Source organism: Vulpes vulpes, chromosome 9 (genome assembly GCF_048418805.1).
Source record: "Vulpes vulpes isolate BD-2025 chromosome 9, VulVul3, whole genome shotgun sequence".
Lineage (NCBI taxonomy): Eukaryota > Metazoa > Chordata > Mammalia > Carnivora > Canidae > Vulpes > Vulpes vulpes.
Genome location: NC_132788.1, coordinates 75928116 through 75949796, shown reverse-complemented (window position 1 = coordinate 75949796; position 21681 = coordinate 75928116). Strand labels below are relative to the sequence as shown.

General features: G+C 41.1%; 1 protein-coding gene across 2 annotated transcripts in view; it reads right to left on the bottom strand.

Moving 5' to 3' along the window:
* The window catches only part of TAFA4 (TAFA chemokine like family member 4), a 171002-nt gene that overhangs the window by 145258 nt on the left and 4063 nt on the right, over positions 1 to 21681 (bottom strand). The gene's annotated exons all lie outside the window — the stretch shown is intronic.

Genomic DNA, 21681 nt, shown 5'->3' with positions numbered 1-21681 from the left:
GATAACACAATTAAATTCTCTGGAGGTAAATGCAAATTATGAAGTTTGGGTCCAAAAACATAAGTAGACAGTAGAGGATGGAAAGAAACTGCTCTCACACAGCACATGGAGGAAAATTGCTCATAAATGCCTCAAAGGACTTTGAGTTTAAAATGAGGAATACAATATGGCTGCTAAAAATGTTATTCTGACCTTAGATTTCATTAGCAAGAGTGTATTACTTAAAACTAGAGAAGGGAGAAGTCGGTTATACGGTGAATTAGACCAGAATGAAAGATTTTATATTATTCGGTTCAGTTTCAGATTCAGCCCTCCCCCATGGTACTTTCACCATGATGAAACGTCCTCTATCTCCAATGCAATCGTCACCCCCACATATGGCTACTGGGTTCTTGCTATGTGGCTAGTATGACTGAGGAACTGAATTTTTAGTTTTATTTCATTCTAATCAATTTAAATTTATGTAGCTGCTTATGGCTCAAGGCTAGCATATTGGGCTACGTGGCTCCAGACTAAGCAATACGCCAAATGGTGGGGAAAAGCTGGGAGGAGAGCAAGCCTGGAAAAAAAAAGTCTCAGGGGGACAAAATGACAACAGTATTTAATATCTGAAGTGCTATCTTGTGGGAAAAGGTTTAGAAATACTCTTTGGAGCCCACTGAGCAGAACTAGGACTTAGAGAAATTACAGTAAAATTTTCTTAAAAGTCATGGCTGTGTAGAAATATGGGTTTAATAATTATGACAATGTCAGTTCTATAAAGCAAGACCACAGCCCATCACCCAGCACAGGGCCTGGAACCGAGAAGACCCTCAGGAAATACTTCTATTTAATAAGTAAGTGAATCAGTCAATCAATGAACTAGGAAGCTGTCCACATGGAATGCAAATGCCTCCAGAGACCATGAATTCCCCCAGTCTGTCGGGAGTCCCGAAAGAGCTGGCTGACCATTCGGCCAGAGATGCATCTGCCAAAAGGCTGCTGGACCAGATGGCCTTCAAGGCCGTCCCTGATCTGCTTAGAGCCTCATGTCTGCCATCAGATGGGACTGGGTTCAAGTCCTGACACTCATTATTTGTGTGACTGTGTATCGCTTGCTGCATAGCAGATTAACTACAGACTTGATGACTTCACACAGCACACATTTATGATCTCACCGTTCTGCAGACCAGGGATCTGGGCATGGCTTAGCTGGGTGCAATGTTTGTGGTCTCATGAAGCTGCAGTCAAGGTGTCAGCCAGGGCCAGGTTCTCACCTGGAGGCTCAACATGAGAAGACCCCACTTCCTCATTCCCATGGTTGGTGGCTAGTCAGGCCTTTATCCTTGCAGTTGGAGGCCAGAAAGCTTCAAGGCTTTTTGCCAGTGCTTACCTCCTAGAGGTCATCTGCATTTCCTGCATTTCCTGCATTTCCTTGCCACAAAATGCCCACTTACATCTCCCAAGCTATCAAAATGCTCTCCAGGGCAAGCCTGCGAGCAAGCAGAGTTTACATGATGCAACAATCACAGCTATGACATCCCATTGCCTTTACTGTATTCCATTGGTTAGAAGCAAGTCAGGTCCTGCCCAAGAAGGTGTGAACACTAGGAGGCTGGGATGATGCACGGCCATCCCAGTGTCTCACAGTGACCTTGCCAAGTCAGCTCACTCCAGGTTCTCCTCCATAGAAATGAGGCAGTAAGGCACCATGGAGTCATTATAGGCATACTTAATACACAAACTCACGTTAGCACGTAAGCAGTGTCAGGTTAGTCTCCACACAACAGTGTTTAAACGTCACAACAAATCTCGTAGGATAGATTTAGGTTAAAGAGGTTTAAGATTAAAAGAGAAGCAAGCCAACCCTTTAAGCCAGAGAAATACTTAAGAATTCTCAACCCATCACCCATCTAGAGAAGTTTCGTACTTATAAGCAGAATTCATTCAACATTCATTTATTCAACACATTTGAACGCCCAGACTTCTGCATTCCCTTTGTTCCTTCCTATGGACTAGATCAGCAATTCTCAAACTTCAGGAATAAGAACTCTTCTACAGGTTATACTCAAAAATATTATATGGGATTTTTCAGGGAAGAATTCTGACTATATACAATTTTTCTTTTAGACACTTAATTCAGCACCAAACCCCATGTGCAGCCAGATTCCATTGTCCCAAATAGGCTTGTCATAACAAAACACCATTAAAAAGGTGACACAATGCTTGGTACTTAATTAAGTGTTTGATAAATATCAGCTCCTATCTCCTATTAAATTACTAAGCATGTAAAAAAGATATGATGATAGATTTTGCCTGGAATACTTGTTCATTTTAGATGTCACTTTCCCAAAAAGAGGGTCAAACTCTGTCTCTTTCCTTTCTGTGGAATTTACATTTCAATAACTGTAGCCCCAAAACATGTTAACGGACTGGTCACATTCTGAGCAGCTTGCTGCTGAAAGCAAAGACACTGTTGATGTTCCAGAAGAGAGCAATTATGTCAAGCCAATCGATAAAATGAACTGTAAAAATTAATCCTCCATAATCCATTTTTTTCCTATAGAAGATTGTGCGTGGTTATTTCTCCTCTCCCCCGTCTCTATCATCTCAGAAGACAAGGACAAAACATCAACAATTAAAAGGTGCTTTCCAATGAGAGCTAAATGCTATTTTCTAAAAGATTTACACCCCCTGTTGGATGTGGATTAAGAGAGGAAAGAGAAAGGGAACACTAGCAGAGATGTTATGTGTTGGGCACTGTCCTCATGCTAGTTTACCTGTATCATATGTCCCTCCTAGCCAGTGAGTATGATTGACTCTACTTTACACATGGAGAAACAGAAGCTATCAGAGACATTAAATTGTTTGCCCAAAGCCACATACACACATACATGCACATACACACACACACACACACACACACACACACACACACACCCCAAGCTAGGCTCTCGGAAGAAGACCGCCTAATATAAAGCATCTCTACAGTATAGCACAATCCCCAAAGCTAATCAACAAATACTTGAAAGTATATGTGCTGGACACCACTGGCCACTGTATGGCTTATAAATAAGCCAGAGAACCAATAAACAGGAAAGACACAAAAATATAAGTTCACTTGTAATCTTGGGGTAGCAGGTAAGGGGAAAGGGAGGGAAGATTGGTTAATTTATATCAGCATGTCAGAAAAGGTTAAACAGAAAAATAAGATGCCACAAAGCCTCCTGGAAAGGGTATGTTCATGTTGTGATGTATGTGTCAGCAGGTGGGGCTGTCTTGGCTCAAAGCCCTTATTAGTAGTAATATGTTTCTTATCCATGCAGAGGGCTCTAGTGCCCAGATCATCAGCCCAAGTGGTGTGAAATCATTTCAATTCTCCGCACCTCACCTCCGAGGCACCACCCCTCCCCCTAAGCCCCCTTGGATCAATGTTTCATCCGCTACGTTCGAGCGAATCACTGATCCTTCTCCGTCATTCTTTGAGTCTAGGCTCACAGAATATTTCCCGCACCTTTATTCCATTATTTCCATTCTATTACTTTCCCCTTGTCTGTTTCCCACGTCCCAAGACATTAAAGGGAAGCCCACTCCTAAAGGGTATATGAGCAATTTCCTTTTCTATACCTGCCAGGGCCCCTTTAATCATGAGACATAAGGAAAGACCTGCAAACCAAAATCTCCCTTCCACTTCTACCAGTCCCATCGAAGCTGGGTCTTTTTATTTGCCTGCAGATAGTACATCAAAAGAGGGGGGGAGAGCGGGCGACTGCTTGATTAAAAGACTGTTGTAGCTCAAGGACACGACCAAAATGTTAGATGCCTGTAACTACTGGCCACTAATTAAATGCAAAACAGTAGCATTAATGCAAAATGGGATGAGCAACACTATATCGGGTTTTTATTCTTTTTCTATACAGTGAACACCCCTGGTTTCTCCCACCCCCAACCCACTGCATTTTTGAGGCGTCAGGGACCAGATGAGCAAGTGAGCTGCATGCCATTAATCACTCTTACTCATCTGAGTGTGCCGCTGCATTCAGAAAGAATTAATATTATGGGTGTAGCTGGGCAGCTGGGGGCGCCTGGGTGGCTCAGTCAGTTAAGCATCCAGCTCTTGATCTCAGCTCAGGTCTTGATCTCAGGGTCTTGAGTCCAAGCCCCCACACTGAAATTAATAATAATAATAATAATAATAATAATAATAATGGGTATAGCTGAAAACCAGGAGGATCAAGGTGCTGCTGGCTTCGACTCAAGTGCTCCCTGATCCATGGCTGTTCTCTTAAGCCCCAAAAGATCAAGCTCAGTTTTTCTTCTGTTATAGCTGGGAAATTGGAAAGCCCCAAGAACGCACTCTCTGGAAAACCCCTAGAGATTAACAAAATGGAAAGAAAAGAGGCTGGGTTCTCTAATATTTTCCTCTGAGTGCATGTTAAACCACTTGTGGATCTCACTTTGGGGGTTCAAGGCATTTACCCAGGTTCCTAATGCAGGTGGCTGCTGGGAAAGGTGTGATTAAAGGCACTGGGGGAAGGAATCTTGCCCCAAAACACTTCTCCAGCCAGGTTATCCTGTTAGAGATCAACACTTGGGGTTACTAGAGAATTGTCTGTCTTAGAGGAATTAACTCGGAAGACTGAGCTGCTCAGTCTTTCACTGAAATGGTCGTAATGACACTCCTTTTGAAAAACACCAGCCAAAATAAATAATAACAAATACAGGGGCTGCCTGTATCTAGTGAAAACTTCCTGTGTGTCAAACACTATGCTGTGCATGCATTTCCCATCCAACTCACACCTGATCTTTTCTCCTTTTTATAGATGAGGATATCGGAAAGGGTTAACATTATCTGCCCAGGATTGCATAGTCAGGACCGAAGCCAAGACTGAAATCCAGGTGAGTGACTCCGGAGCCCCATTTTCCGAAGGCTACCCAGTTTCACACCTAGTGGCCGGCCGGGTAGGGTTGCAAAAGAAAACTAACCATTGGGGAGCAGAACAGAGGGCACAGGGGAGGCAGGCAGCACAGCCAGCTGGAACAGCAAACAGCCCAGGAAGAGGAGGAGAGATGTGCTGGAAGGGACAGGGAAAGACTGCGGAAGACAAAGCTTGTTTTATTTAGCAGAATGGTTATGAGCAGAGCCTTTGCAGCCAGACCACCTGGGTTCAAATTCCAGCTCAAATCACGAGCTGCTAGCTAGTTCAATTTACAGTGCTGTTCCTTGCTGGCTCTCTCCCGAGCCTGAGGTCCTGCAGAAGGGTAACTATTCAGAGAGATCAATGTTCCTAATCAGATCAATGTTGGAAAGACATTCTCAGAGACAGAGAAAGGCAGAAAGAGAGAGTTGGAGAGAAATGCAAGCTCCAAGTAACTAGTTGCGTGGCTCTGGCAAGGGGCTTCGTCACCTGTTTTCTCCAGTTTCCTCACCTGCAGAATGAAGACAGTAATCCTCCTCACCCCCCAATTAAAAGGGTTGATACATTTAAGGAGTTTGGAATAGTGTTTGGCACATGACAAGCACTGCTGGAGTGTTTTTTATGTTTTATTTTCATTATTTAACAATTCTGGCCAGAAACAGCCCTGGCTCAAACAGTCTGAAAAAAACAAAGGTATGCAACAGAAATGAGCGTGTGTATGTCCCCAAAACATGTGAGAATGTTCATAGCAGCCAAAATGTAGGAAAAAAACAACATTTAACACCAGAATGGGTAAGTACAGAGGGGCTCGTTCAGAAGGATGAAATACACAGAAACGAAAAATTGTTACATTAATTAGCAGACATCACATTGCTTTAAAAACTCAGGACAGGGCAGGCCGGGTGGCTCAGCAGTTTAGCGCTGCCTTCAGGCCAGAGCATGATCCTGAAGTCTCAGGATCGAGTCCCACATCTGGCTCCCTGCGTGGAGCCTGCTTCTCCCTCTGCCTGTGTCTCTGCCTCTCTCTCTGTGTCTCTCATGAATAAATAAATAAAATTTTTTTTAAAAATCAGGACAGAATACACACTGTCTGCTTCTACAGTTATGAAGCCGTAGAAAAGTGAAAGCCAAAGCAGATGGAGACTCGTGATCACTTTTGGGGGGTGGGTATGACAAGCAGATATAAGGGACCCATCAAGTACTAGAAATTCTGCATTCTGAGTGGTGGTTTTGTGGGTGTGCGTGTATGTGCATATTCACAAGGCTCTAATGGTTAAGATTGGAGTACTTTAGGTTACACCTCAAGTTTTAAAAATTAACGAAAGCCGCCAAGTCAGTAAGGTAGGTGTGATCCCATGCACAAAGTCATGTTTTTTTGTTTTAGTAATCAATAGTTTCAGAGATTATTTTAAGAAGTGATGCATTTAGCCTTTCATTAATCAGGACATCACGCTCATTATTTCACAAATATTACTGTTTAAGATGAGACTAAATATAAGTCTATTTCAATAGAACTATGGAAAAATTTGGGGAAGAAACCATGAAGGCAATGTGAAAATGAATAAAATTTAGAAGTTTAGAAATCATTAGATTTCTAAAGGGCAGCTATGAAGGGAAGTCAAATGGGTCTTTATTCTAGTGCAATAGTGGACAAACTCCACCCAAGGACTGAGTCAACCTGCTTCTATACAACCTGTCAACTAAGAATGGTTTTCACATTTGTAAATAGGGGGGGAAGGGCAGGGGATTAAAAGGATATTTCTTGATATTGTAAAGATGATATAAAATTCAGATTTCCAAGTCCATAAATAGATTGGTATTGGATCATAGCCATCCTCATTCATTTACATACTTTCTGGCTCTTTTCCCTCTACAATGGCAGAGCTGAGTAGTTGTAACAAAGACCATGTGACCACAAAGCCTAAAATATTTACTATATGGCCATTTGAGAAAAGGATTGCTGATCTCAGCTTCAGTGGATAACTTCCATCTTTGCCACTGAGGCTGCCCTATGAAGTCACATACTCTTCTAATCCCTTTTCACTGAGGTGTTCTCCAATAACCACAAGGATTAGCTCCTTGGCTCCAAATTCTGACTTTATAAAGCTCACAGAACACACCTGGATGGCTCAATTAAGTGTCTAACTCTTGATTTTGGCTCAGGTCATGATCTTAGGGTCCTGAGACTGAGCCCTGTGTTGGGCTGTGAGCTCAGCAGGGAGTCTCCTTGAGGATTTCTCTCCTTCTTGTTCTGCCCCTCCCCTCTCCTTCTGTCTCCCTAAAAGAAAGAAAGAAATCTTAAAAAAAAAAAAATAGAAAAATAAAGTCCATAGGACGTGTGCAATCTCTGAGTTCTGACCCAACAGCAACCAAAGCACAATCAGAAGATGCTTCCACAAAAGACAATGCAGTCACAAACCATCACGAGGGAACCTTATGGGTTTTTCTGAGCACACTGCGAAATTGTTTTCTTTGTAGAGTGTTTACTGTGCCCTCAGATTAGCTCTTCCTTGAAAACCAACCAACTTTAGAGTTCTCTTCCATTCTCCCGGCACTCGTGTATTTTTAAAGTATCAACATTTACTGCTGTTGTTGGAAATGCACCAGCAGAAAATAATTGGGGTGCTAACTGGAGGATAAGAAAGCTTAACTGTCAAATGTTGTAGAAGATGAATTTTCCTACCCCTGCACTTTCAATAGACTATCTCCTCCACATGGAATATCCTTCTTCCAGTCTTCATTGTCGCTGCCTTCCCTTACCAGACTGACCACTCCCCGAATACGAAAGCCATAATAAACCAAGAATTGTACCATGCCCATCTTATGCAAAATGGGCCTTCGAGAAATATATGGAAGCCGAAAGAAATCCAGAGAATGCTCTAATCTCCATTCAATAAATATGGTATTGATCAAGATATGCTGACTTTATCTGTTCATTTCCTTAGATTTTAAGTGACTATTTCTCTGTCCACAAAAGCAGTAACTCTTTTTGACAGACAAGTCCAAAGCCCACTAGGATGCATGTGTACTTTTAGAAATAGGGTAAATACCTTACAGTTGTGAGAAATTGTTTCTTATAGAATGCTGCTCAGGAAAAAGTGTGAGGTTCCTTCTGGCTCTGTCTAATGTTAATCATTTATGATATACTGTGGTTCAGAGTTCAGCAATTGGAGTCATTTCAGGCAATAAATACACATTTCCTGTCAAAACACACCAAATGGGTAAGACTTCAATTTATTTGAGAATGAGTTGTAACTAACTTCAATATTGGCAATTTGGAGAATTCTCTAATGGCTTTTAATAGCCCTGGCAATTTTCTCTTCATATCTTGCCCCCAAACCACAGAATATCTCTGTTTAACCCTCCCCAGAAATGGCCCTCAGTATTTCTCTGTGTAGTAGGAGTCCCCACCACCCAAATCTGTGGTATCACATGCTTTTTCCCATTACTCAGGTTTTTCAGAACGAAAGCTATGTCTACACAAAACTTGAAAGAATCTTCTGGATTTATGAACCATAAATCCCTCTACCACATTATGAACTCATTAAGGAGTTGGTGCTAACCTTTCACCTGTATCATTTCACATCACTGCCTGCAACAGTGATGTAAAAAAACAAAGATTTCAACACAAAATAACTTGCTCTTCTATGAAAATTAAGTCCAGTGGTCGACAGGCCAAGGCAGGTACCTTAGCACCACACAACCATCAAGGCCTCCCACTGCTTCTATCTTCCTCTTCTGCCTTCTTCCTACCTGCCTATCATCCTCAAGGTCACCTCACAGACCAAGATAGCTGCTGGAGCACCAACTATCACATCACATTCCAGGACTCAAGAGATCCACAAAGGACTCCACTCTTGATTTTAGCAAGATTCTGCAGAATAGAAAACCCCCTGACTTTTCTACATGTATCTCACATATCCACCTTAGCGCCAGAGAGGTTGTGAAACAGTCATGATTCTATAGAGCATATGCCTGGTTAGAAATCAAAGTGTGAGGAAGGAAGAAGGAAAAATAAATGTTATGTATCTATTTTTAGATGCATAAAAAAGTAGATATTATGTCAACTAACACCTCTTCCACAACCCTTTATTGTATATATACACTCTGTAGAAACGGATGATCAATAATTAAGTAAATGAAAGAAAGGCAAATTCTCCGATATCATCACCTCAGGAAACCTTGCAGAAGACTTGGTCAGCATTGCATACTTCCTCATGATGTTAATATAATAACAAGTTTCAGATGTAAACAGTACCTCAACTGCACTTATTATGAGACTAAGGTATTGTATGGTTTGAATTTTCAGGTTTTGTCTTCTGTGAAATTTATTTATAAAACCATGTGTGTTTCTATCTCATCCAAACCCAAGAACAAGATCACAGCCTTCCTCCTCTGTGTGTCAATGTGGTAAGATGGAGAGCTCAGAGAAGTGACGGCATTTACTGAGGATCAGATGGAAAGGTAGAAGCCCAGGCTCTGAATTCAACACCTCTGCGTTTTCACACCAGTGCCCAGCCTTATGGAAGATCACTACAGCTTGGCACAGGCAATGTGGCTTTTGGCAGAACTTCAGGAATAATGACAGTGTGCATTTATACACTAAGCTGCAGTTTTCAAAGCATTTCCACATAGTCAGCAATTGGAAACACCCACCAATGCTTTATAGGAGGCCAGATTGCTGTTGCTCTGAGTAGGTAAGGGATTTATGTACTTGGGGTAACATTCGAGATTTAAAGAATGAGAAGGAGCCAGCCAAAAAAGAAAAGGAGACAAGCAGGATGCACATTCCGAGGAAAAAAAGGAACATCAAATAGAGAGTCACTGTAGAAAGAGAGTTTAGGCATTCTAGGAAATGAGAGAATGGCCAAGGTGGTTAGAGGAGAATAAGCAAGGGGAACAGATAATAGATGACATCAGAAAATCAAGACACTAGCAGCAACTGCCATCTTTTGGCCCTACTTCTACACAACTGCTACTTCTCCTACAACCAGATGCATTTTTTCTTTTTCTCATTTTTTTTCTCATAGGCTCCATGCCCAACGTGGGACTCAAACTCACGACTTTGATCAAGAGCTGCATGATCCTACTGACTGAGCCAGCCAGGAGCCCCAACCACGTGCATTTTCCCCATGGGAATCTTATCAATCTTCTGTCTCCACCCCCACTCAGTCCCCTACACCTATCTTCCAAGAAAAGTCAGAGAAGGTATTTTTAACAGCAAGATATGCTATTAATTTTAAAATATATACAAAATTTCAGAATTATAAAACTCCATCTGCAAATTCGGAGAAACTCCAAATTCTCCACAAACTTCCTTTGACCAGTGCTTTCAAATTATATCCCAGTGTGTTTTTTTTTTTTTTTTCAAAGATGTACCTAGGAATATACAGGGTCCTATTTCTTCTCTTTCTAGAGCAAACCTATAAAATATCCCTGTTATAATAGAATTCCAAACTCTTGCCAGCGTATTTACACCTAGTAGGCCCTCAATTTCACTGGCCCCTTTGGCCTATACCTTAGAAGGTCCAGTGTTTCCAAACAGTTAGAGAAGAAAAAAAAAATTTTTAATATCTTGGCATCCATCAACCAGCATTTTCAAGGGCAAGAGAACTGCAGCGCCCAAGGAGCTGTCTGAGGTGCTTGAGGTTAATGGCTGTATTTACATAGCCATCAATTCACTTTACAAAGAACTGCCCCAGTAGGATGATGGGGCTCCCATCAGGCAGCCTGGCCAGGTTAGACCATACAGGAGTCTGAACGAGGGAAGGAAAACACCTGATAAATCTTAACGACTCCCTCCTGTTTTCAGTAAATTACTTATCTCTCTATTTTCAATTAAAGAGTCTTGGGTCTCTTGTCGAACAAAACAGACTACATTTCTCTCTCTTGATGAGTCACTTACTAAAACATTTTGGGAGTAAAACAGTAAAATAGTAGCTTTATCTCCTCTACAGGGTTTACCTTCCACCTGCAGTGTCCAAAATGTCAGCCACAACACACAAGTGGCTATTTAAAGGTAAAGCTAAATTAGTTTAAAATAAATAAAATGTAATTGAATTTAAAAAAATTTGTAAATCAAGTAAAAAATAAAATTTAAAATTCAGTTCCTTGGTCACAACAGCCACATTTCAAGTTCTCGACAGTCCCATGTGGCTCGGTAGCTTCTGCTAGTGGACTACACAGACTTCAGAATTTTCTCCCTCATGGCATAAAGTTCTATTGGAACTTTTAAGAATGTTTATCTACAAAGTCCAAAGCCTAATCTGTTCTGGAGTTTATATATCTTAATTCCCGAGAAAATGTAACACTGTAAGAGGCTTTCTGCAGTCCCCACATTTTCCAGATGCATTCTTGTATATATGTGTGTGTATATATATATATATATATATATATATATACACTTTATTTATTTATTCCTGGGAGACACACACACAGAGAGAGAGAGAGAGAGAGAGAGAGAGAAAGAGAGGCAGAAACATAGGCAGAAGGAGAGGCAGGCTCCCCGTGGGGAGCTCAATGCAGGACTGGATCCCAGGGCCAGTAGGCAGATGCTCAGCCATTGACCCACCCAGGCGCCCCTTCCAGATGCATTCTTAAGCAACCTGATGCTATAAAACACATCCTTCTGAGGAGGCTATTTCAGGTCTACTTAAAAAAAAAAAAAAAACCTTCAAATGGCTACAAAGTTACATGTTATTATTAGAGGACTTTAACTGGTAAACACTGCATCTCAGTGTGAGATTTAAATTTGTTCAAGAATATTCTCTAGAAAAGGGAATCTTTGTGGCACCTGCGTGGCTCAGTCAGTTAGGTGTCTGACTCTTGATTTCAGCTCAGGTCATGACCTCTGGGTCCTGGGATCAAGCCCAAGGTGGCCCTAGCTCAGTGTGGAGTCTGTTTGTTCCTCTTCCTCCTCCTTCTCACCCCACCCCCCACTCTTGCATGCATGGTCTTTCTCTTTCATAGACAGATAGATAGATAGATAGATAGATAGATAGATAGATATTTTTTTTAAAAAAGGGAATCCTCATGGACTGTTGGTAGGAATGTAAATTGGTGCAACTACTATGGAAAACAGTATGGGCAAAATAGATGAAGTGGATTAAGAGGTACAAACTTCCAATTACAAAATAAAAAATTGACAGGGATGAAAAGCACAGTATAGGAATACAGTCAATAAGACTGTAATAACTTTGTATTAAGGGCAGCCCAGGTGGCTCAGCAGTTTAGCACCGCCTTCAGCCCAGGGCGTGATCCTGGAGTCCCAGGATCGAGTCCTGCATCAGGCTCCCTGCATGGAGCCTGCTTCTCCCTCTGCCTGTGTCTCTGCCTCTCTCTCTCTCTGGGTCTCTCATGAATAAATACATAAAATCTTTTTTAAAAATAATAATAACTTTGTATTAACAGATGCTAACTACACTTAATTTTATAACGTATATAACTCTTAAACCACTATGTTGTACACTCAAAACTAATATAACATCGTATGTCAACTATACGTTCAAAAAAAAATTCTCACAATACTCTCTATAATAGAAAAAAAAATGGACAAATCTGAATGCCCACCTGTTGGGAACAACTAAATCAAACGTAGTACATTCCTAATGAAAGTGAGACAGCTAAAGAAACAGACAAGAGCTATGTATGTATCGATATGGACTGATCCCCAAGACAAAGGTAAGCAAACAATTCAAATCATTGAACCAGATGTGTAGTAAATTACTATTTAAGTGAGAAAAGTCAGACGATACTGCATATTTAGGAAACATACACAATTTAAATAACATAAATAGAAAAGTTCAATAGACTGTGATATTTCCACATGTTGCTTTTAAATAAATGTAAAATGCTAGATCTGCTTCCTACTTCTGTTGGTCAGTGAGCACCGACAAATGAACTTCAAATGGTTAGAGAGTCTACTAGCACATCATCAAGGCCAATCTCGCCCCTCATGTTGGGATTTCTTTGAGATATAATGTATTTTCAATATGTGCAGAATGATGCCAGCCATACTCTTAATAGGATTTGGGGAGAGAGGTTTAGAAATGGGCTGGAGGGGTCATTAGGGGTGCTCTTTACTTGTAATCTTGCTGCAATTTTGCTTTTATTTTTTTACAACTTGCATGTTACCAGTGGGGCTTCCACAAGGTCACTGGTTGCTGTGCTCCTCTATTATCTCTGCGGGCATCCCTGTCCATTTGATACAATAGGCGCTGTAGTAACACTGACCAGCCATTCCCCGCCAGCAGAGCATTCCATCCCATGCTCTGGGCTTTACAGTAAATAAAATGCCATACTTTTTTTTTTTTAAGTGCATATTTGTTCTAAAAAAAAAAAGATTAGGGCAAATTTGTTGTTTGGATCCTTCTGTTTTATCTTCCACGTAAACAGCTTCTGCAGTGCCCTAGTCCGCCACTCGGCCTGGAAGCCTCATCTTCTTACTGTCTGGAGTTGAGCACTGGACGGGGGGAAAGGGCAAAATGGCAAGCAGCCAGGGAGGAGAGCTATAGCATTTTGACAGTCGGGCAAAGATGACCAGAGTGAAACCTGCCAAAGGGACAGCAGTGACTGATGGGTCCCGAGGAAATGTTAGCGCAAACCTAGTCATATGCAACACGCCGCAGCCTTCGAGAGAGCACCACAGCTCTGCAAACCAGCCACGTAATTAAAACACAGCTCTGGAGACAGAGGAGGTTAAGTGGCTCTGACCCAGCCCATCCACTCTTCTTGGTGGCTGCCAATCGTCACCTTCCTGCCGGCACCCACATATTTCTGTAAGTCGGCCTGTCTCTAAAAATTCTCACAAAACCGCAATTTTTTTAAAAAATGAATGATGATTTTAAAAAATCAAGTTCTTCGACATTTGTTTTTCATTCAGAAGAGACCTTGGTTTGCAAACTTCAAGTTCTTGTTAATAGCGCAAGACAAAGTAAAATCCACTGCAAGCTTTTCATTTAAGCAAACACAGATGATAATTTATTCCTCCAAGTGGTAAGAGAATGCAACAAGCCAGGCATCTGCGCAAAAAACTTCCCATACCCCCTCAAGTCCTATAACTCTATCTGCAACTCCATCTTCTGGTCCTAACTAAATCTCCAATTATTCCCAGAACGGATGAAATCTTAAATCCACATCAGCTTTTAACATCTGCTGAGTCTTAACTATACAGGAACCAAAACGAAATTCCTGTGTGTCACCTGCCGATAGGATTACAATTTAAATCAGACTCAGACTATAGGAAAATAGAAGCCACATTTTTTTTCCTGATCCATATAGACATCAGCCAGAAGGTGCTATGCTGGTTATGTGCTATGTATAGCAAAACTGCCTCGATATCCATTTAAACTATATGATTCTTATTCTAAAAGTCCTCAACTGCAGAAAATACACCTTACACTCTGAAATAAACTTACAGACATTACCAAAATCAGTTTCTCATATATAACACTGATCCAAAGAACATCTAATTTGTATTTTGGGCTCAGTAATTTAAATTGATCTTCAGGGGCACCTGGCTGGCTTAGTCGGTTAAGCGTCTGCCTTCAGCTCAGGTCATGATTTCAGAGTTCTGGGAGAGCCTTGCATCAGGCTCCTTGCTCAGCAGGGAGCCTGCTTCTCCCCCTCCCTCACAGAGGCCCCTCTCCCTGCTTGTCCTTTCTCTCCCACTCTCTCAATTGAACATAATCTTTTAAAAAAATTGATTTTCAGAATTATACAATTTAGACAAACTCAACCAGCATATTACAAAATGAGAAACTCACGACTTAATCAAAAAACAACCTCATTGTATGAAAATTTCCGTATTACAATTTTTTTAACTGAAAAATGGAACTGTAAAAAGAAGTGTGAAGCATAGGCTTGGCAGCATCAGTGCTCAGGGGAAGTTTGTCAAAAATGTAGATTCCTAGGCTCTGTCCTAGACTTACAGAAACAGTAGCTCTGAGGGTGACCCCTGGGAATCTGTATTCTAACAAAATCCTCCAGAAAGTTCTTATGCACCAGTCTAAGTGAAAATATTAAGAACTGGAGAAGGGTGTGGCTCAGCTGTTGAGCACCTGTCTTCAGTCCAGGGTGTGATCCTGGAGTTCCAGGATCGAGTCCCACACTGGGCTCCCTGCATGGAGCCTGCTCCTCTCTCTGCTTCTGTCTCTGCCTCTCTCTGTCTCTCATGAATAAATAAATAAAGTCTTAAAAAAAAAAAAAGAATTGGAGAAGAATGCACGATGCTGGTAGTAATCCAAACTGGTAGAGCTACTATGGAAAACAGTCCTCAAAAAATTAAAAATATAAATACCATACAGTCCAGTAATTCCACAACAGTATTTACCCAAAGAAAACAAAAGCACTAATTCAAATATATATAGGCACCCTTATGTTTTATGTTTATTGAAACATTATTTATAGTGGACAAGATATGAAACAACCCAACTATCCATCAATAGATGAATAAAGAAGATGTGGCATGTACGTACACACACACAGTAGAATATTACTCAGCCATAAGAAAGAATGAGACCTTGGGACGCCTGGGTTGCTCATTGGTCGAGCGTCTGCCTTTGGCTCAGGTTGTGATCCTGGGGCCCGCAGATCAGGTCCCACATCAGGCTCATCGTATCAGGCTCACCTGCTTCTACTTCTGCCTATGTCTCTGCATCTCTCTCTGTGCGTGTCTCTCATGAATAAATAAATAAAATCTTTAAAAAAAAAAAAAAGAATGAGACTTTGCCATTTGTGACAACATGGATGGACCTGGAGGGTATTATGCTAAGTGAAGCAAATCATACAGAAAAAGACAAATACCATATGATTTCACTTATACGTGGAACCTGAAAAACAAAGAAACAAACTACCCTAAAGCAGAAACAGATCCATAAATACAGAGAACAAACAAAATTGCAGGCGGGGGTGGGGGGGTTGGCGCCTTGGGGATTGCGCAATATGGGTGAAGGGGAATGGATGATACAGGCTTCCAGTTGTGTAGTAAGTTAGGGAGATAAAAGATATAGCATAGGGAATAGTGCCAATGCTACTTTAATAGTGCTGTGTAGGAAGAGAGGGTAGCTACACTTGGGGTGAGCACAGCATCATGTGCAGGCTTGTCAAATCGCTGTGTTGCACTCCTGACACCAATGTAACATTGTCTGCCAGCTATACTTCAATAAAAGGAATTACAATTGGGATACGGGCATACCAAACAGAATTGATAACATGAAATAGATTTTTTTTAAATCCAGACTGTTCAGAGGACAAAAGAAAATCTGCAATCAGCATAAACCCTATATTCATCTCTCCTCGTTACTCACTTCTAAGTAAATGAGGACTTTGAAACTTGTATATGGATGTAGTCAACTGCTTGTAAGTTCATGTCTATTTATGCTATGGTTCAGGAATATTTGCACATCAAACCAGAAACTGAGTTTACACTTGGGATCATGAGTCTTTTGTAAATGTGAAGGGAGTAAATTTGGAATCAAATGTCTTGAAGAAACAAGAGTTTTCTAGGACTGTTGCCAGTCCTTTTTCTCAGGGTGACCTTAACTTTCAGACTTGAGGAATATTTTCTTTCTCTGATTAATACTTCCGTAGGATGATTAGTGTACTTTGTTCGAGTATATGTATCAGGACAGGCTGACTTTTCCTCGGCGATCAGGAGCATCGGCGCTTGCTCCTCCACCAGAGGGGGACCCAATACAGGCCAGTATCAACAGCCAAGCTTACTGGTCCTCTGCTTCCCCGGCTCGCCCACGAAGGACGTGGGGCTGATGTGTTCCAAACGCTGCGGTTTTCCTTTTAAATAACACAGAATCCTTGCAAATGAACTACACACATCTGACTTAGGATTCCCAGGAGGACACCCTTAGCTACGGGCTTATTTCTAGGCCTTTAGAATCAAATTAGAATACCCCATCAGACACCTATTTGTGCAAACGTTAATTTCAAGTGTATTTAAATGCCTTGGCGTCTTGCTTTTGCTCATCACATCAAGCAGAGCCGCTTCCACTGTGTAATCACAATAATGAATAAACATGGGGTGCTTATAAAGGACTCGGGAACCACAAAACTGATCAATTGTTAATTCTATAAAGTGACTAAACGTGCCTTCTTTTGCAATAACTCCATTAAGCTGTGTTTTTGGAGGGAAAGATGCCCACGTCCTCTGCCTACCGTCTCTGTAAAATAGAAACACAATCATCATTCAGATCCTACCTAAAGCTTATCTTGATCTCTATTATTTCCTTGTACTGTCTACACCCACCACTACCCCCCACCTCCAACGAAAAGCAAACATTGGCATGGCATTCTAAAAACCATGAGCTGCATGGTTATTAATCGCCAGAGGATTTGAGGCAGCACTAAAATTAACAGCCAAAATAACCACAGTGTATATTTATTGGTCTCTTATTATTTTGATCAAATACCAATTTCACAATGATGGGACCCAGAGGAGCTCCACATCTCAATCAAATTCCTTAGTGTGGCGGGATGAGGACTTTCAGAGCTTTTCCTCACGATAAACACATTTGTTATGTATCTCTTATCCCCCACCACACCTGGGCTGTGCACATGAGGCATTCGGTTAATCTTTCTTAAACTGGAAGAATGAACGATCAAGTAAGAGCTTTGGCTCTATCACACTGCCTGGGTTCAAACTGTGGCTCCTGCCACAAGCTACCTGTGGCTCCATCCAGTGTCCTTCACTTTCCTGATGTACAGGAAGGAGATGATGACTCTCTCCACCTTACGGAGCTTAGTAAGGGAGGATTAAATGAGTGTGGTAAAACGATATAGCCTCTATGGAAAACAGTATGACAGGTTCTCAAAAAATTAAGAATGGAATTACCATATGATCCAGGAATTCCATTTCTGAGTACATACCCAAAAGAATTGAAAGCAGAGACTCAAAGAGGTATCTGTACACCCATGTGCATGGGAGCATTATTCGCTGTAGCCAAAAGGTAGCAGCAACCCACGTGTTCCCAGCCTTAAAAGGGAACATTGCAACATGGATGAACCTTGAAGACACTATCCGAAGTGAAATAAGCCAGTCACAAAAGGACAAATACTATATGATTCTCCTTCAATGAGGTACCTGGAGCAGTTAAATTCTTAAAGATAGAAAGAAGAATTAACTGCTAGTAGCTGAGAGGAGGGAGTAGAGGAGCTGCTGTTTAATGGGCACAGAGCTCCAGTTTTATAGGATGAACAGCGTTCTGAGGATGGACAGTGGTAATGGCTACACAACAATGTGAACACTTTTTTTTTTTAAGATTTTATTTATTTATTCATGAGGGACACCGAGAGAGAGAGGCAGAGGGAGAAGCAGGTTCCACACAGGGAGCCCGATGTGGGACTCGATCCCAGGACCCCAGGATCACACTCTGGGCTGAAGGCAGGCACTAAACCTCTGAGCCACCCAGACGTCCCACCAATGTGAACACTTAAAGCCCCTGGATTACACACCTAAAAACGGACCTAAAAATGGTTAAGTAGTGGGGTGCCTAGCTGGGTCAATCAGTAGAGTACATGACTCTTGATCTTGAGGTTGTGAGTTCAAGTCCCATGTTGCGCATAGAGATGACTTAAAAATAAAACCTTAATAAAAATTTTGTAAAAATAAAAAAGGCAAATAAGGAGGTAAACTTATGTTATTTGTATTTAAGTGCAATGTTTTAAAACACTTAGTGGAGGGACGCCTGGGTGGCACAGTCAGTTGGGGAACCAATTCTTGGTTTTTGTTCAGGTTATGATCTCAGGGCCGTGAGATAGAGCCCCATGTCGGGCTCTGTGCTCAGTACAGAGCCTGCTTGAGACTTTCTCTCTCTCTCTCCCTCTGCCCCTCCCCCACCACAATCTCTCTTTCTCTCTCACTTTCTCTATCAAATAAATAAATCTCTAAAAATAAAAAAATAAAACACTTAGCACAGTAATTCAATAAATGACAGCTATTATAGCTATTATAATTTTTTGAAAGGCCAACAGAGCAAATATTTAACAAGCATTCCCTAATGTGAAAATGGCAAATACCTGCAGAAAACTTCAGTGAAAGAGACATTTGCTATCTAATGTCCAATTCCATTTAAATGCCTCCTTGCCCACTCCTGCCCACTCCGGCCCCCACTGGTAGTACACGCCCTTACTGGGGATGCTTAAATGTTAACCAGTTCATTCCCCAAATCCCCTCAGCTGAGGTGAATGAAAATTCAGCACACAAGGAGAACCAGACTGGTACCAGGGGACAGACTCCTAGCCATCGCCCAGCTTGCTTAATGGAACTCCATGCTCCTGAGCAGATCCAACGGTCTGCAAAGAGCAGAACAAAGTGTGAAGACACGAGTTTTATCCTGGGAGGACTGGACCCATGGTAACCAATTTTATGGCTCTTTTGATTTCTGTCCGTGGATGTGTGCATGTGTGTGTGCGCGTGTGTGTGTGTGTTGAGAAGGAATTAATCCAAAAATATAGATGAAGAAAGCTGTGTCTCGGATGTGAAGCCGGGTTGCATAATCAGTTCTGAAAGCAGAGAAAAGGTAACAGATGTTTACATTACAATCTGGCTGCTTCTGGAAGAGCTGCCAAATGATTTAAATAGTAACGGAGATTGCAGGCCCCAGTGAATTCTTGCCCCTTCTGACATATACAGAGAATTCACCCCAACTATATATTTTGAGATGGCCTTAACTAAATGCCCCACTGTATAAAATACGTCTGGCTTTCAAACTACTTAAAATCTTAAACCGGACACCAACAATAAAAAATCGAACTGAAGGACGTATTCCAGCACTGACATTATGAAACTTGCTGTCTTTGGCAGAGGGGAATGCATTATAAAGAAACTCAAAATTGCTTTTTAAGTTCAGGTATTTCATGGCCAGTAGGAAGATGCATTTTTAAAGAGAAAAAACATACAGCCATGAAAAAGAATGACCTAGAGCTCTTTCCACTGAACTATCAGCCTTCCCAGAATGGCTCCACAGTGCATCCGAGTCTCATATATATGCAGGTAAATGGCCACCACTGAAGAGAAAGTCTTCACAATCAAGGGGATTTCATCTGACCCCATGGATGTCAGACTCCTTCCCCAGCCGTGAGTACACCAAAGGGCTTCTCATGGCCCTTTGCCAAGTAAACAAAGCAGTACTGATTATATGATTGGTGACCCCATTTATCTAAAATGATTTGGTCTAACCATCTACATGAAGATAAAGGCAGAAGGGGGAAATTGGAAATATATGTATTGAAACATAGAAAGGTATTATCTCAATGACAGAACTGGATTCATTTTTCACTTTCCTTTTCAAACCCTTTTACAATGTTTTGAATTTTCTACCACATACATGTATTATCTTTATAAATTAAATCAAAAAGAAAAGACATCTTCAAAACAGAAGCCTGGAGTGATGACAAGAATCTTAGCTTATACATTAGAGACCTCAGCTCTCTGCCAGAAATAGGGAGCTGGGGACACTGGATAAGCCATTTCACTGGTCTGGGCCCCAAGTTGCTCTGGATCGGCGTTTCTCCACCTCCACACTATTCACATTTCGGGCTCCGGGGTTCTTTGTTTTGGGGGCTGCCCTATGCCTTATTGGAAGTTTAGCAGCACCACTGGCCTCTACCCACTACAGACCTACCTAATTCCATCCCACGTTATAACAAGCAAAACTGTCTCCAGATGTTGGCAAAGGTCCCCTACAGAGCAAAACTGCCCCCAGTTGAAAACCACTACCCTAAGGTGGGCGGGGGGATGGGGTGCCTAGATGACGGGCACTGAGGGGGGCACTTGACGGGATGAACACTGGGTGTCATGCTATATGTTGGTAAATTGATCTCCAATAAAAAAAAATACACAAAAAAAGAAAAAGAGAGAACCACTGCCCTAGATGGTCTTTAAGTATCTTGCTTGCTGGAAACCTTCTTTGATTATTTTAGACACTGTGCCTCAAGTCTGAGTTTTAGGTCCAGTAATGCAGAGGGAAGCAGCTATGGCATACCCAAGTCTCATCAGTATTTTCATTATTCATTAAGCAAAAGATGAAAATCAGTGAATGAAATAAACTGAATTTTCAGAGAAAATTTTGGGATATGTGACACAGATATGAAACAGAAAATTCAAGTAGATACAATCGTCATTTAAAAATTAATAATAACTGGCTTTGGACAGTTCCACCTTTAGTTAAGACAAATGAAATGCTGCAGATACATTCAATTGCTTTCTAGTTTGAAATCAACTTACAGAAAAAAAAACACATAGATTTTTTTTTTTTGGCAATGCCACATTTTTGTTTTAAAAAAAAAGCCTAGTGTTTTCTCTTCATAAGAAATACAAGGAAATTTTTCTAAAAGAGGTATTTTATTCTTCCGCACTAACAATACTACAACCAATCTTATGAAAGACAAATTAGCCACATCTTTACTATCTATCTTTCTAAATATAGTGTCTTATTTTTATTTGCCATTTTATTAACAAGAACTCCCTAATATCTGACACTACCATACTTTTGAATTAAAATTATCTATGCTCATGCTAATGACTTGCTGCTGTAAGATCCTAACATCTTTTGAATTAAAAAGAGTGACAAAAAAAGATTCAATACAGTTTTAGATTCATGACTCTTTGAAAATCAGTAGTTCACCCATATACAGAAAGCCATTTATTAACCAGGATGTTTCATTAACATCAACATTCTACACCTGCCACACACTACGTGTTCAACAAATGCAGGGCACCATTATCATTACTCACAACCATGCCAGAAAATAGAGGTTTTTTTTTTCCCAA